Source organism: Marmota flaviventris, chromosome 6 (assembly GCF_047511675.1).
Source record: "Marmota flaviventris isolate mMarFla1 chromosome 6, mMarFla1.hap1, whole genome shotgun sequence".
Taxonomy (NCBI): Eukaryota; Metazoa; Chordata; class Mammalia; order Rodentia; family Sciuridae; genus Marmota; species Marmota flaviventris.
This window is the reverse complement of record NC_092503.1, coordinates 139,891,758-139,903,979: the sequence shown is the minus strand read 5'-3', so window position 1 is coordinate 139,903,979 and position 12,222 is coordinate 139,891,758. Positions and strand designations below refer to the sequence as shown.

General features: G+C 37.1%; 1 protein-coding gene across 10 annotated transcripts in view; it reads right to left on the bottom strand.

The window, feature by feature from the left end:
* The window catches only part of Fars2 (phenylalanyl-tRNA synthetase 2, mitochondrial), a 513,853-nt gene that overhangs the window by 391,730 nt on the left and 109,901 nt on the right, over positions 1 to 12,222 (bottom strand). The window lies entirely within an intron of this gene.

Here is a 12,222-nt window from a genome sequence, read left to right as displayed (position 1 = left end):
TGAATGGGATAATTCTACTATAACAAGAGTGGGTTCCTTATGGTGGAAATGGGATCCAAATAGAAAGCTAACCTCAGACTCTATCCTCTCTTCTCCACCACAGATCATTACCCAAGGAAGCCCTCACCTCATGCCAGCACCTTGATTTTGGACTGCCCAGACTTTACAACTGTAAACAATAAATTTCTTTTCATCATAAATAAATAACCCTGTCTGGTATTCTGATATGGCAGAAAACAGACTAACACAGAGACTTAATGACTAAGAGGAGGTGACAAATACCCAGATGTAGACGACCAAACCCTGCAACTGGTAACAAGGAAGTTAAGACCCACAGCAAAGGATTCTGGACCACTAATACAATGTTCTTTCCCCACAGATCCCTCAGGGATCTCAGTAATGAGAATCATTATATGTCATATTCCAATATTCATAAATAATTTAAGTTCATAAACCTAAATCACTCAAATGTATCTTCTAAAATTTGGAATTTTATCTACTGAGCTACTTTAAAATATACAACTATGTGGTTATTTTACTACAAGGGCGATGCAATCATAATAAAAAAAAACACTTCATGGTATCAAGCTGCATCAGGGGAGCACTACTTTGCTCCAAGTGACCACCAAAAGCTCACCTAGCGTGTACCTGAGCAGTATTATTCACCGGATTCAAATTGAAACTGAGAATACTAGCTCCAAGTTAAATTGCTGTGCTTGTGTGTGAGTGCTTATTTGAAGCCTGTACGTAGCACTTTTGTCTAAGAGTAACATCATATGAGAAGTTTCCAAAGATACCCCCAAACTCTGGATTTTTATTCATGTGGAGCCATTATTTTATTCTGTCCAAGTTGCTTCAAACAGGGTTAGGCATCAACTGAAGTCTGTCTTCCCATCTCCACTGCTCAGTGACTTATCACTGCAGTGGATGTGAATTTTAAATATGCATATTACAGCTGTATGCACCTTAGCGCACACTGTATATTGGTGGGTACCCAACTCAGCACCCTAACTGACACAAGAAAGAACTTTGTTCCAAAGACAGATGCTGTTATACAAAGTTCAGAATTGTTCTGGAAAAGGTGTTTTGGAGATTCTCGTAGTGGCTGTCTATGCTTTTCCTTCTCAGTTTCTAGCTCCTCATACACCCAGACCTACTTCTAGGATATCAAACATGTGACCCTCCTTCAGGCCACTTCACTGATCTCCTCACAGCATCGCTGGTGTGCCCACTAAAGTTTAATTTTCTTGTCCTCATTCTCAGTCATGCTTACATCTCCCACAGTCCATTCTCCTCACCCCAAAAATTACGTGTTCTTTTCAGTTATCATCTTTCACAGAGAAAGATTAATGAAAAGTATAGCTTTCCCACTCGTTTGTGAGAAGCCAAGTTCTTTCTGTTACAGAGCAAGGCCATCTGTGGAGCCACAGCAACTGCGGAGGTCCGGTCACGGGTTCTCCTGTGATGCTGCACGGATTTCAGAGGAGTTGCGTACAGAGGCAGGCAAGCTTATTAGAAGAGACTAGAAAAAGGAAAAAGGGAGAGGAAGTGGTCCCCTCTGAAAGGATGAGGATAGTACACCTCTCCTGCCTTCCAGTTTTATCAGGGATCCCAGGGAAGTTTCCAGAGTCCTGCCAAGGTCCACCTCTTGAATTCTGATAGACAGTAGGACTGCATCAGACATTCAAGTTCCCACCATACAAGTCTTAACAAAAGGAGGGAAGATTTTTCTATCGAAATGATATGCCAAAGATCCAAGGCAATCCTGAGTCACCTTGACCTATCGTGACTGGTCCTAATTGGAACCTGTTATTAAAAGATTTTATGGTTATGGGGTTTTGCTTCTAATTATCCTGTCTCCTTAAGTACTGAAATCTGTGTAAAGGTCACAAAAGTCTCAGTCCTTCAGGGTACCTTGTGTTCTTTTAAGCAAGAAAGAGCCTTTTGGGCCTATGTCTGTTTTGTAGGTAACAGGCTGCTTCCTAAGGAATGTAACATATCCTGTTGACTAATGCCAGGGTAAGGTTGCAGGCAAACTGCATTTGGTGGGGGTTTGGGGGGGGGGTGCTGGGGATAAAACCCAGGGCTCCCAATATGCCTGTGAGACAAGTATTCTACCACTGAGCTACATCCCCAATCCAGTGAAGCGCTTTTTAAAAGAAAGCATGTGGGGAAAAGCATGTAGGTCCAGTTTATAGAATGAACCTCTTAACCTCAGTTCTTAAAGCTCACATCTGTCTGTTACCTATCACTTAAGAAACATGGGGCTGGGGCTGGGGCTCAGCAGTAGAGCGCTCACCTAGCACATGTGTTTGATCCTCAGCACCAAGTAAAAAATAAATAAATAAATAAAATGAAGGTAAAAAAGAAACCTGTCAGGGACAAAGAAAGATGGCAGAGCAGATCTAGGCAGCCACCCTCAATCAAAGTAGTTAAAGAAAAGCACACAATCAAAGTAGTGAAAGAACAGCTGACCAAGGAAGTGGGTGTCAAAGAAAAGATTTGAAAGTTGGAAGGACTTGGAATTTGATTACTAAGCATAAAATAAGAAAGAATTCTCCATCCTGAACCCTGACCAGAGTGAGGCCAACAGGAAGAGTGAAAAAGACAGAAAGAGGGAAACAGGCAGATGAGTACCAATCACTGCATACTAGCCAGTATTCAAGCTCTCTGCTTGAATCAGATCAACAGGTGTCTTTTGGGAGAGGAGATGATACCAACTCAGAGAAGCACAGGAACAGCTGTTTGGTGGTTATTTATTTTCAGAAAATAAAGAGTTTGGGGGGTGGAGACAATAGTGTCAGGTTGGTAGCAGTGACTTAGGACAAAGCAGCCAGTGCGGGAAAGAAATATCAATCAGGCACTGACAGAAAAACCTATCAATCAGCAGGATCTCCTGACTACTGCCTGTCAATCATCAGGACCCCCTGGCCAATCCAGGAGTTCAGCCAGCCCGCAGCCGGCCCCCCCAACTCTAGCAGGACAGGGGACTCTAAAACACCTTTTCCTGTCCCAAGCCCTTCCCTTCCTGCCTAAGCCCCATAAAATCCCAGTCTAGTCAAGCTCTCACGGGGTTTCTCCTCAGGCCTTTCTCCTGTCCACTGTGGGTCTGAAGGAGTTCCGCCCAGGGGTGATATCTCAAAGAAAGCCTATTCGCTGGCCTTTTTAAATCTGCCTCCTTTAGTCGCTGCCCACGTTGCCTGATCTAACAAATAGTATTCTAGAACACTGGTTACACAAAGCTCATCCATAAGGGGAGAAAAAAGAGGAATCATAAAGATCTCAAGAACTTCTGACATTACCATTAGATAAACAGTCTAAGCAAAAGAAACTTAAATACAGTGCAACAAACCAGTGTGACTCAGGGCCAGAACTCTATTTCCTACAGAAGACATAAGAGTAGGACAAGGATCCGTCTTAAGAGGGGCACCTTTGTGTACCTGAAAGAGCTGGGATCTCCATGCTTTGGGTATTAATATTATTTAATATCCTATTTTCAACATTCACAAGATCCCACAAGTTTCCACCTTTTCTTTTTCTCTTCCCCCCACCCTTTCACTGGAATCACAGGTGCCTAGCCTAAAAACCAGTCTGCACAGGGCTGTCTGTGGCACAGCCCCACTAGCAACTCTGGATTGCAAGAGGCAAAAAAGCTGATGACAGGATCATAGAAATGGGTGCTTTAGCAATCATAAGTTAGCAGTTTGAAAAGTCCAGAATTTGAGTGGGAGAAATTCTTCCGGGACTCTCAGACCCATATTTGCTACTTGGGAGACAGACAGAGGCAGTGAGAACTGTTATTAAGTCATTGTCGTCAGAGCTATTCATAATTTGGGATTTTCATGGCCGGCCTACCCTGGGACATCCACCACAGAAGCAGAGTTTATTATATAACAGTTGGTCCCATGGCAAGGCACCAGCCACCATGGCTGGAGATTAAGCACTGGAGTCTTTCAGACCCACTCTAATGCCCAGAGCAGGACAGCAAGGCAAGGCCCAGTGGTAAGGAATTGTGACCTGGGGCTAACAGGGTCATATCAGCAGGCTATTTGCACTGGGAGCTACTGAGCACATTCTCAGAACCTGATGGATTTACTAGGTTTTTCCAACAAGCCCAACCCAAGCCCTATTTTCAGAAGTGCTGGGCATCATCCACAATTGAGGAGAGACAACCAGGTGGGTCTCTCACATGCAGCAGAACACCCACAAGTAGGAAATGAGAAGTTATTTACTGTTAGCCCTGGGACAAGCTATTTCACTGGGAACAACAAGTTGCTTTTCCAGCCTGGGAAAGAACATGTAACAAGGAAAAGACACTCAGGAGCTTCCATCAAACCATACTAAGAGCTTTCAGCTGGCCAGAACACCATAAAAATTCTGCAGCCCCATAAGCATATACCAGAGGCAGACAGATAGAAGCCATCTTGGAGAAGTGCAAGAACTTGAGTGTGGAGACACCTTTGAAGCAAAAGTCTGATCTAGAAATGTCTCATAATAAACATACAATGGACTGGACCTGTGAAATTTGCTACCAAATTCAGAGGCACTATGTGGTTACACTGTGGAGCCTAAAATGTCAACTCTGCCTCCCAATTTTAGACATAATCCAAAATAAGAACTCTAATAGCTCCTTCCATCTCAGAAACATCAGAAAAAATAAAATTTTCACACTTTAATGTCAGCCTTTGTTATTCCACTGATAAAATTTTATGTATTCATTTGATGGATCTCCCCCATTTGACTGGAAATTGTATTCTCCAGTGTACTCTTCTGCATTGTTTTTATCAAATATATTATAATGTCTCAACCAGAACTATTCTGTATCCATGCTACCATTCTGTATTTTGATTGTAGTCTTTTCTCCCCTTCTATTCTTAATATTATCTCTCCTTTATACCTTCATTCCCAACTCCACCCACTTTTTTTTTTTTTTAAATATATTTTCCTCTGTAGTTGCTTCATAAGAATTGTGTTTTGTTTCATTTTGGTTGCTGTGGAGCTGGGAATTGAACATAGGGGTGCAGTCACTGAGTCACATCACCATCCCCTTCTGCTTTTAGTGCTGAAACAGGCTCAACCCAGGTACCCAAAACATTCGTCCTCCTGTGCTGAATGCCTAAGCCCTCCAAAATCTGAAGTTCCAAACAGGGGTGTTATGCCTGGCTTTTTTTTTTTTTTTTTAATGTAGTAAAATTTTGGACTGATTGGACCTATCCATTGTGTTTGCTTCTTTCTCTCTTCAACATTATTTTATACTTTCACCCTCTCCCATCTTATTCATTGATTCTCCATATTTTTTTGCCTTTAACCCTGCCCTCCTATGACCCTGAATTATTTTTGTTTTTTTCGGGGATTGTTTTTCATGTGTGTATACATGACTTTATGTGATTTTTATTTCTTGCAGGTATGTGTAAGTGCATTCTGTTTTTTAATTTGGTTTTTCTTTTGCTGGTTTGTTTAGGTTTCTACACATTTTTAATTTATGCTTTCCTTGAGATTTATTCATTTTTCCTATTATTTTGTGTGCTGCTTAGCTCTTTATGTTCTACTTTGCTTTTTTACTTAGACTAGCTAGAATAATTTTTGGATTTTTTTTATTTTTAATGGGGAGTTCATTGGTATCTTCTTTAGGATACTGTATTAATCAGATTTACACATTATATCTTTTCTTCCTTCTATTCTCTTCTACCTCACACACTCTTTTTTTCAACAACCCACAATTTTTTCACCTTGACTCTCTTCCTTATCTCTGTATTTTCTTTCTGTTTTCACACACCTCTTCTTTCTCTTTGATTTGCATGCTCCATGTAGAATACAATAAAAATTCACTTTTTAAATATCAATCTATCACCCTGCTTTAGTATATTATCCCCTTATTCCAAATTGGATGCACCAGAGTTGTAGAAAAAGTTTTAACAGGTGTTAGAACTTATTAGTATATGGTTTGCTCTTAAGTGTTTACAAGTGATAATGAGCTCCCCTTAAAAGGTAGTTAAGTGACTGATCAAAACATGGAGAACCCAGACCCTCTGACAGAGATATTGGAACACATAGACAAGTGAAAGCAGTCTACTCAAAAGTCTTCTAGTCATCAGGGGAAGGAAGATACAATGCAGCAGACTGGCAAATATCAACACAGAAACAGAGGAAACATGAGAAAGCAAGGAAATTAAATGCATCTAAAAGTTACTGAATCCTCAGAAATCAAAGTAGACAAAATGCAAAAGAATTCAAAAAGTTAATAGTTAAAATCATCAAGGAGTTAAAAGAAGCTATAAGAAACAAACTAAGAAAGTACAGGAAGTGAAAGATCAATCATCTCAATAAAGACAGAGAAATTCATAAAAAGAACCAAACAGATATTTGGAAGATAACAATCAATAAATTAAGTTAAAAATTCAATTCAAAGTTATGAACAACATATTAGACCATGCAGAAGACACATTTTCAGGCTACAAAGACAAAGTACATAATCTTGAAAATTTAGCAAAAAAGATGGTAAGAGCCCATGAAGAGAATGCTCAGGACACATGGGCCAATATGAAGAGACCAAATCTAAGGATCATTGGCATGAAGGAAAAGAAGTGAGTTGTAAGCAAAAGGCAAGCATAACCTTTTAATGACATATCAGACAATTTTCTGACACCTTGGGAATGAGATGGATATTCAAATACAGAAGCCATTTAGACTCCAAATAGACAAATAAAAAATATATACTCCAAGACATACTATAATTAAAATGTCTAACATACAGAACAAAGATACAATTTTAGGAACTGGAAGAAAAAAAACAGCAGGCCAAATTTAGAAGCAAACCAATAAGAATCATCACTAACCCCTCACCCAAGATTTTAAAAACCAGGAGGGCTTGGAATAATATATACCAAGCTTTGATATGTAACAATTGCCAAAACAATTGCTCTATCCACAAACTTATCTTTCAGAATTGAAGGTAAAATAAAATTCTTTATATAATAAATATAAATTAAAAGAATTTCTATTACTAAACTGGCACTATCACAAATATTTAAAAGAAATATCTCATGCAGAGAAAATGTAAAACAAACTTCAAAGAGAGGTATGAATGAACCTCACTAAAACAATAATTTGGTAAATGAGAGGCAAGTCTGTATAAAACATTAGAAAAAAATTAAATGACAGAAAATAATAATCAAGTCTCCATAATAACATTCAATGTAAATGATCTCAACTCTTCAATTAAAATACATATATTAGTAGAGTGGATTAAGAAACAGGACTCCACCATATGTTCTTTACAAAAGACTCAACTTACAGGCAAAAACACACACAGGCTGAAGGTGAAAGGCCGACAAAAGATACACCATAAAAACAGAGATCAAAAGCAAGCAGGAGTAGCTACTCTCATATCTGACAAAGCAGATTTCAATCCAAAATCAATGAGAAGACCAAAGGTACTTCACATTGCAAAGGGGGGCTTATCCAACAATTAGATATAACAATGGCAAGTATTTTTTCCCCAAATATCAATACACCTACTTACATAAAACAAACACTACTCAACATAAAGTCCTAGATAGACTTACATACAATAATAAGGGGTTATTTCAACATACCTCTCTCACCAACAGAAAAGTCATCTAGACATAAACTAAAGAGTCAAGTTTAGTTTTACTACAATAACTATCAGGGAAAATACCTCAACATCATGAAGGCTCTCTAAATGACAAATCCAAAGGCAACATCATACTGGAGAAAAAATGAAAGCATTTCCTCTAAAAACACAAGGATGTCCACTCTCACCAATCCTGTTCAATATAGCTATGTATAAACCATAGCCAGATTAATCAGATGAGAGAAGTGATGCAAACAGGAACAAAAATTGTCAAATTATCTGTTTGCTAATGAAATGATCCTATATGTTTGAAGACCCAAAAAAATTCCACCAGAAGACTTCTAGAACTAATAAACAAATACATTAGAACAAAAGATCAACATAAAAAAAATCAACAGCTTTCTTATACTCAAATAATCAATCTATGAGGAAGAAATCATGAATATACATATCCATTCAAAATACCTTCAAAAGTAAGACAAAATAAAAATCACTGGGATTAAATCCAATCAAGGAGGTGAAAGGCCTCTTCAGTGAAAATTAAAGAGCACAGCAAAAAGAAACTAAAGACCTTAGAAGATGGAAAGACCTATCACACTCTTGAATAGGCAGAATTAATATTGTCAAGATGTTCACATTACCAAAAGCAATACATGATTTCAATGTGATCCCCTATGGAAAAACCAGTGACATTATTCATGGAACTAGAAAACACAATCCTAAAATTGATAAGGAAGAATAATAAAAGACTCAAACAAAGCAATACTGACCAATAAGAGTGATATGGTTAGAATCACAATACCTGATCTCCATTATACTACAAAGGTATAGTGACAAAAACAGCATGGTACTGGCATGAAAACAGACAAGACCACCAATGAAGTATAAGACACAGAAACAAGGTGGCAAAACATACACTGGAGAAAATATAACCTTTTTAACAAATTACGGTGGGAAAACTGGATATTGATATGTAGAGAAATAAAACTAGAACCCTATTTCTCATTTCTCATGTGGCGGGGGGGTGGGGGTGGGGGGGGCTGAAAATGGATCAAAGACATAGGAACTAACCAAAAACACTGCGACTATTAAAAAAAAAAATGGGTCAACATGTTTTCAACATACTGGCACAAGCAATGACTTCTTTAATAAGACTCCTAAATATCAGGAAATAAAACCAATAATCAATAAGTGGATGTCTTCAAATGAAAAAAGCTTCTACACAACAAAGGACATGATTAAAGAGTGTGAGGAGGGGCCTAGAGAATGGGAGAAAATGTTTGCCAGCTATTCTTCCAACACGAGATTCATATCCAGAATATGTAGAGAACTCAAAAAATTTAATGCCAAAAAAGGCAAATAACCCAATCAACAAACGTGCAAATGAATTAAACGGACAATTGTCAAAGAAATGGAAATGGCCAACAAATGTATAAAAAGTGTTCAACATCCTTACCAATCATAGAAATGCAAATCAAAACTACACTGAGATTTCATCTCATTTCAGTTAGAAAGCTGACAAGAATATGGGGGTAAAAGATGCACTCATACATTGTTGGTGGGTCAGAAAATTAGAAGGACCACTTTGGAAAGCACCTAGGAGATTCTTCAAAAGACCAAGAATAGACCATCTTAGGTCCCGGCTATCCCACTCAATGATATTAATTCAAAAGAGCTAAAATCCACATACTATTAGGACACAGGAAGGTCAATGTTTATAACTACAATTCACAAAACCAAGTTATGGAACCAGCTTAGGTGTCCCTCAATGGATAAGTGAACAAAGAAATGTGGTATATATACACAATGGCATTTTACTCAACCAGAAAGAAGGATAAAATTATGGCATTTGCTGGTAAATGCACGGAAGTAGAGAATATCATGCTATGTACAAGAAGCCAGATTTAGAAAGTCAAGGGTTGAATGTTTTCTCTCAAAACTGGAAACAAGAGAGAAATAAGAAAATTTTTTTAAAGGGGATCTCATGAAAATAGAAGGGAGAACAGTCGAGTAGAGGAAGGGAATCAAGTGGGAGGGAAGAAGGATAGGAAAGAGGAAGAACTGTGGAATAAAACTGTTCAAACTGTTCTTTATACAAGTATGAACATATCAGAATGCATTCCACTTTTATATATAATACAACAATTAAAAAAAAAAAAAACGAGGAAGACCAATAGAATAGACGAATAGAGGATTGGGATTTGGGGAGAGGAAAGAGGGCAGTAGTTTAGATTGAAATGGAGCAAATTATGTTATGTATATTTATGAACATGTTGAATTGAATTCCCCAATTATGTGCAACTATAATGCACTAATAAAAACATAATGAAAATTAAAAACAATTAGAAAAAAGAAAAGAAATATGCTATATGACATACACAGGACACCCTGAGAAGATAAAAATCCCAACCACAGTAATACTTCTGCTGGTATAGTGCTCTTCCATTTCATCCCATCAATAATGCTACGTGGTTAAGTATTATTCTGAACCATGTAACAAAAAAAAAAAACTAAAGCCCAAACAGCTGATGTAATTTGTGTAAGCTCCTAATATGCCTACCCATTACACGAAGGTCAGAGTTCTGAACAATTAAGTACTTCTCAAAGGCCCTAGAATGTTCAATTCAAATTCTCTTTTCAATTTTCTCCCTGAAGCTTCTATCTTACAAGTCAAACCCACATCGATACATTTAAAATATAAATATGAATGCCTGAATAAATAAATCCAATAAAACTCATTGGATTTGATGCTAAAAAATGAAATAGTTAAACAAACACACAAAAAAGTAGAAAAATATTTGACCCAAGAGCCAAATCCATCCATGGCCTATTTTTTGTTAATATAGGCTACTGGAACTCAGCAAAGACTATTTGTTTAGATATTGGCCAAGGGAGCATTTTAGATACAAAAGCAAGATTTGATAATTGTCAGGGAACATTTGATGCACAAAGCCAAAAACACCTGTGATCTGCTCCTTTATGTAACAATTTTGCTATCCTGTTTTGGCTTAACTCACTGAAAAGTTCTTCTGCCCATTCATAAAGTCTTCCTGTTCACAAACACAGAGTGAACTGTACTGCCACAGAAAGCAGTCCAAGAACAAATGGGGACAGTAAGTATTTTTGCATCCACAGAAAAGAGAAAGTGGGCAACTAACTGAGACAAGGCAATAACGATACAGTTTTACAGACACACATTCGGGTTTGATCTCAAAGCAAACCTCTTTGGTGCTATGTGGATACATAATTTGATCTTTTTGTAAAATAAATTCTTTACCTATAAATTAAGAAAATAATACCTAACTAATAGTGAAAGGATTAAAGTAGATCCTATCCATAAGATACTTAACTCATTACCCAGCATATAAGAGATCAGTTGAATTAAAAGTTAAAAGTGACCCAGACATTTCCAGAGATCAGATAACAGAAAAAATTACATCGCTGTTCACTAAGAGTAAACTCAATATGGATATTTTGTTTGTTCAGATAATTTTCTGTGTTTGCAGTTGCAGATGGATTGGATTTAAGAAAGTTAGCAATAGATGAGACAGCCAGGTTGTCATTTACATGAGACACTCAGAAGTATGGTTTGAAAATGAGGTAAAAAAAGAGTTTCAGAAATGTAAACCTAGGAAGTAATCTGTATATAGAAGAGTTAATGTCATAAGAATGCATAGGAAGGTTAGGAGAAAAACAGAAATGAGCAAAAGGCAGAGCGCTTGGAAATCATCATATTTAAGGGGAAAGTATATGAATAGTAAGATATTGAAGAACAGAAGGCTTACCATTATCACAAAACAGGGAAAGAGAAAGTCTAATAGAAAACCAAGGCTTTTTCTTTTTTCTGAAGGTAGATACTCTCTATGTAAAATATTTAACATCTATTATTATTATTATTATTATTATTATTATCATCATCATCATCATCATCATCATCATCATTTGCTACCTGTCTTCCTGCTAGATTCTCTGGTTCCAGAGAATAGAGCATGCAATGCAAACGCATGCACCTCTGGGTCTTCACATTCTACATCCTTAGCACTACGCAATGAATAGAAGCAGACAAAGAGGAGGAAGAAGAGGAAGAAATGAAGGAAAACTGGTCAGCTAGGTCAAAAGAGACAAAGACCCAAAGTAAAGAGCTATTTAACAATTCACAGAGTAAAAAGATAACCTAAGAGTTGGGGGACAAAAAAGGTCATGAAAATACATACATTTTATAGAGGTTAATAGCAAAAATATATACCAAAAAAAAAAAAACTCCAACAATTCAATAATAAGAAAACAAATACCTCAAGTTAAAGAAATGGGAAAAGGATCTAAATAGCCAATTCTCAGAAGACTTATAGCTACCCAGCAAATGTATGAAAAAATGTCCAAAATCAGTAGTCATCAGAGAAATGCAAATCAAAACCACAATGAGATATTATCTCACATCTGTGTTATTATCAAAAAGACAAGATTAGAAACTGTTAGTATATGGAAAAAGGAAACCCTTGTATGCTGTTCATGAGAATATAATTTGTAAAAGAAAAATAGAAAGTCTACATTCAATACAACCAAAAAATGATTCCTAAGACTTTTAATATACAAACTAACTTCTAAAAATCACATATAGAGTGCACCTT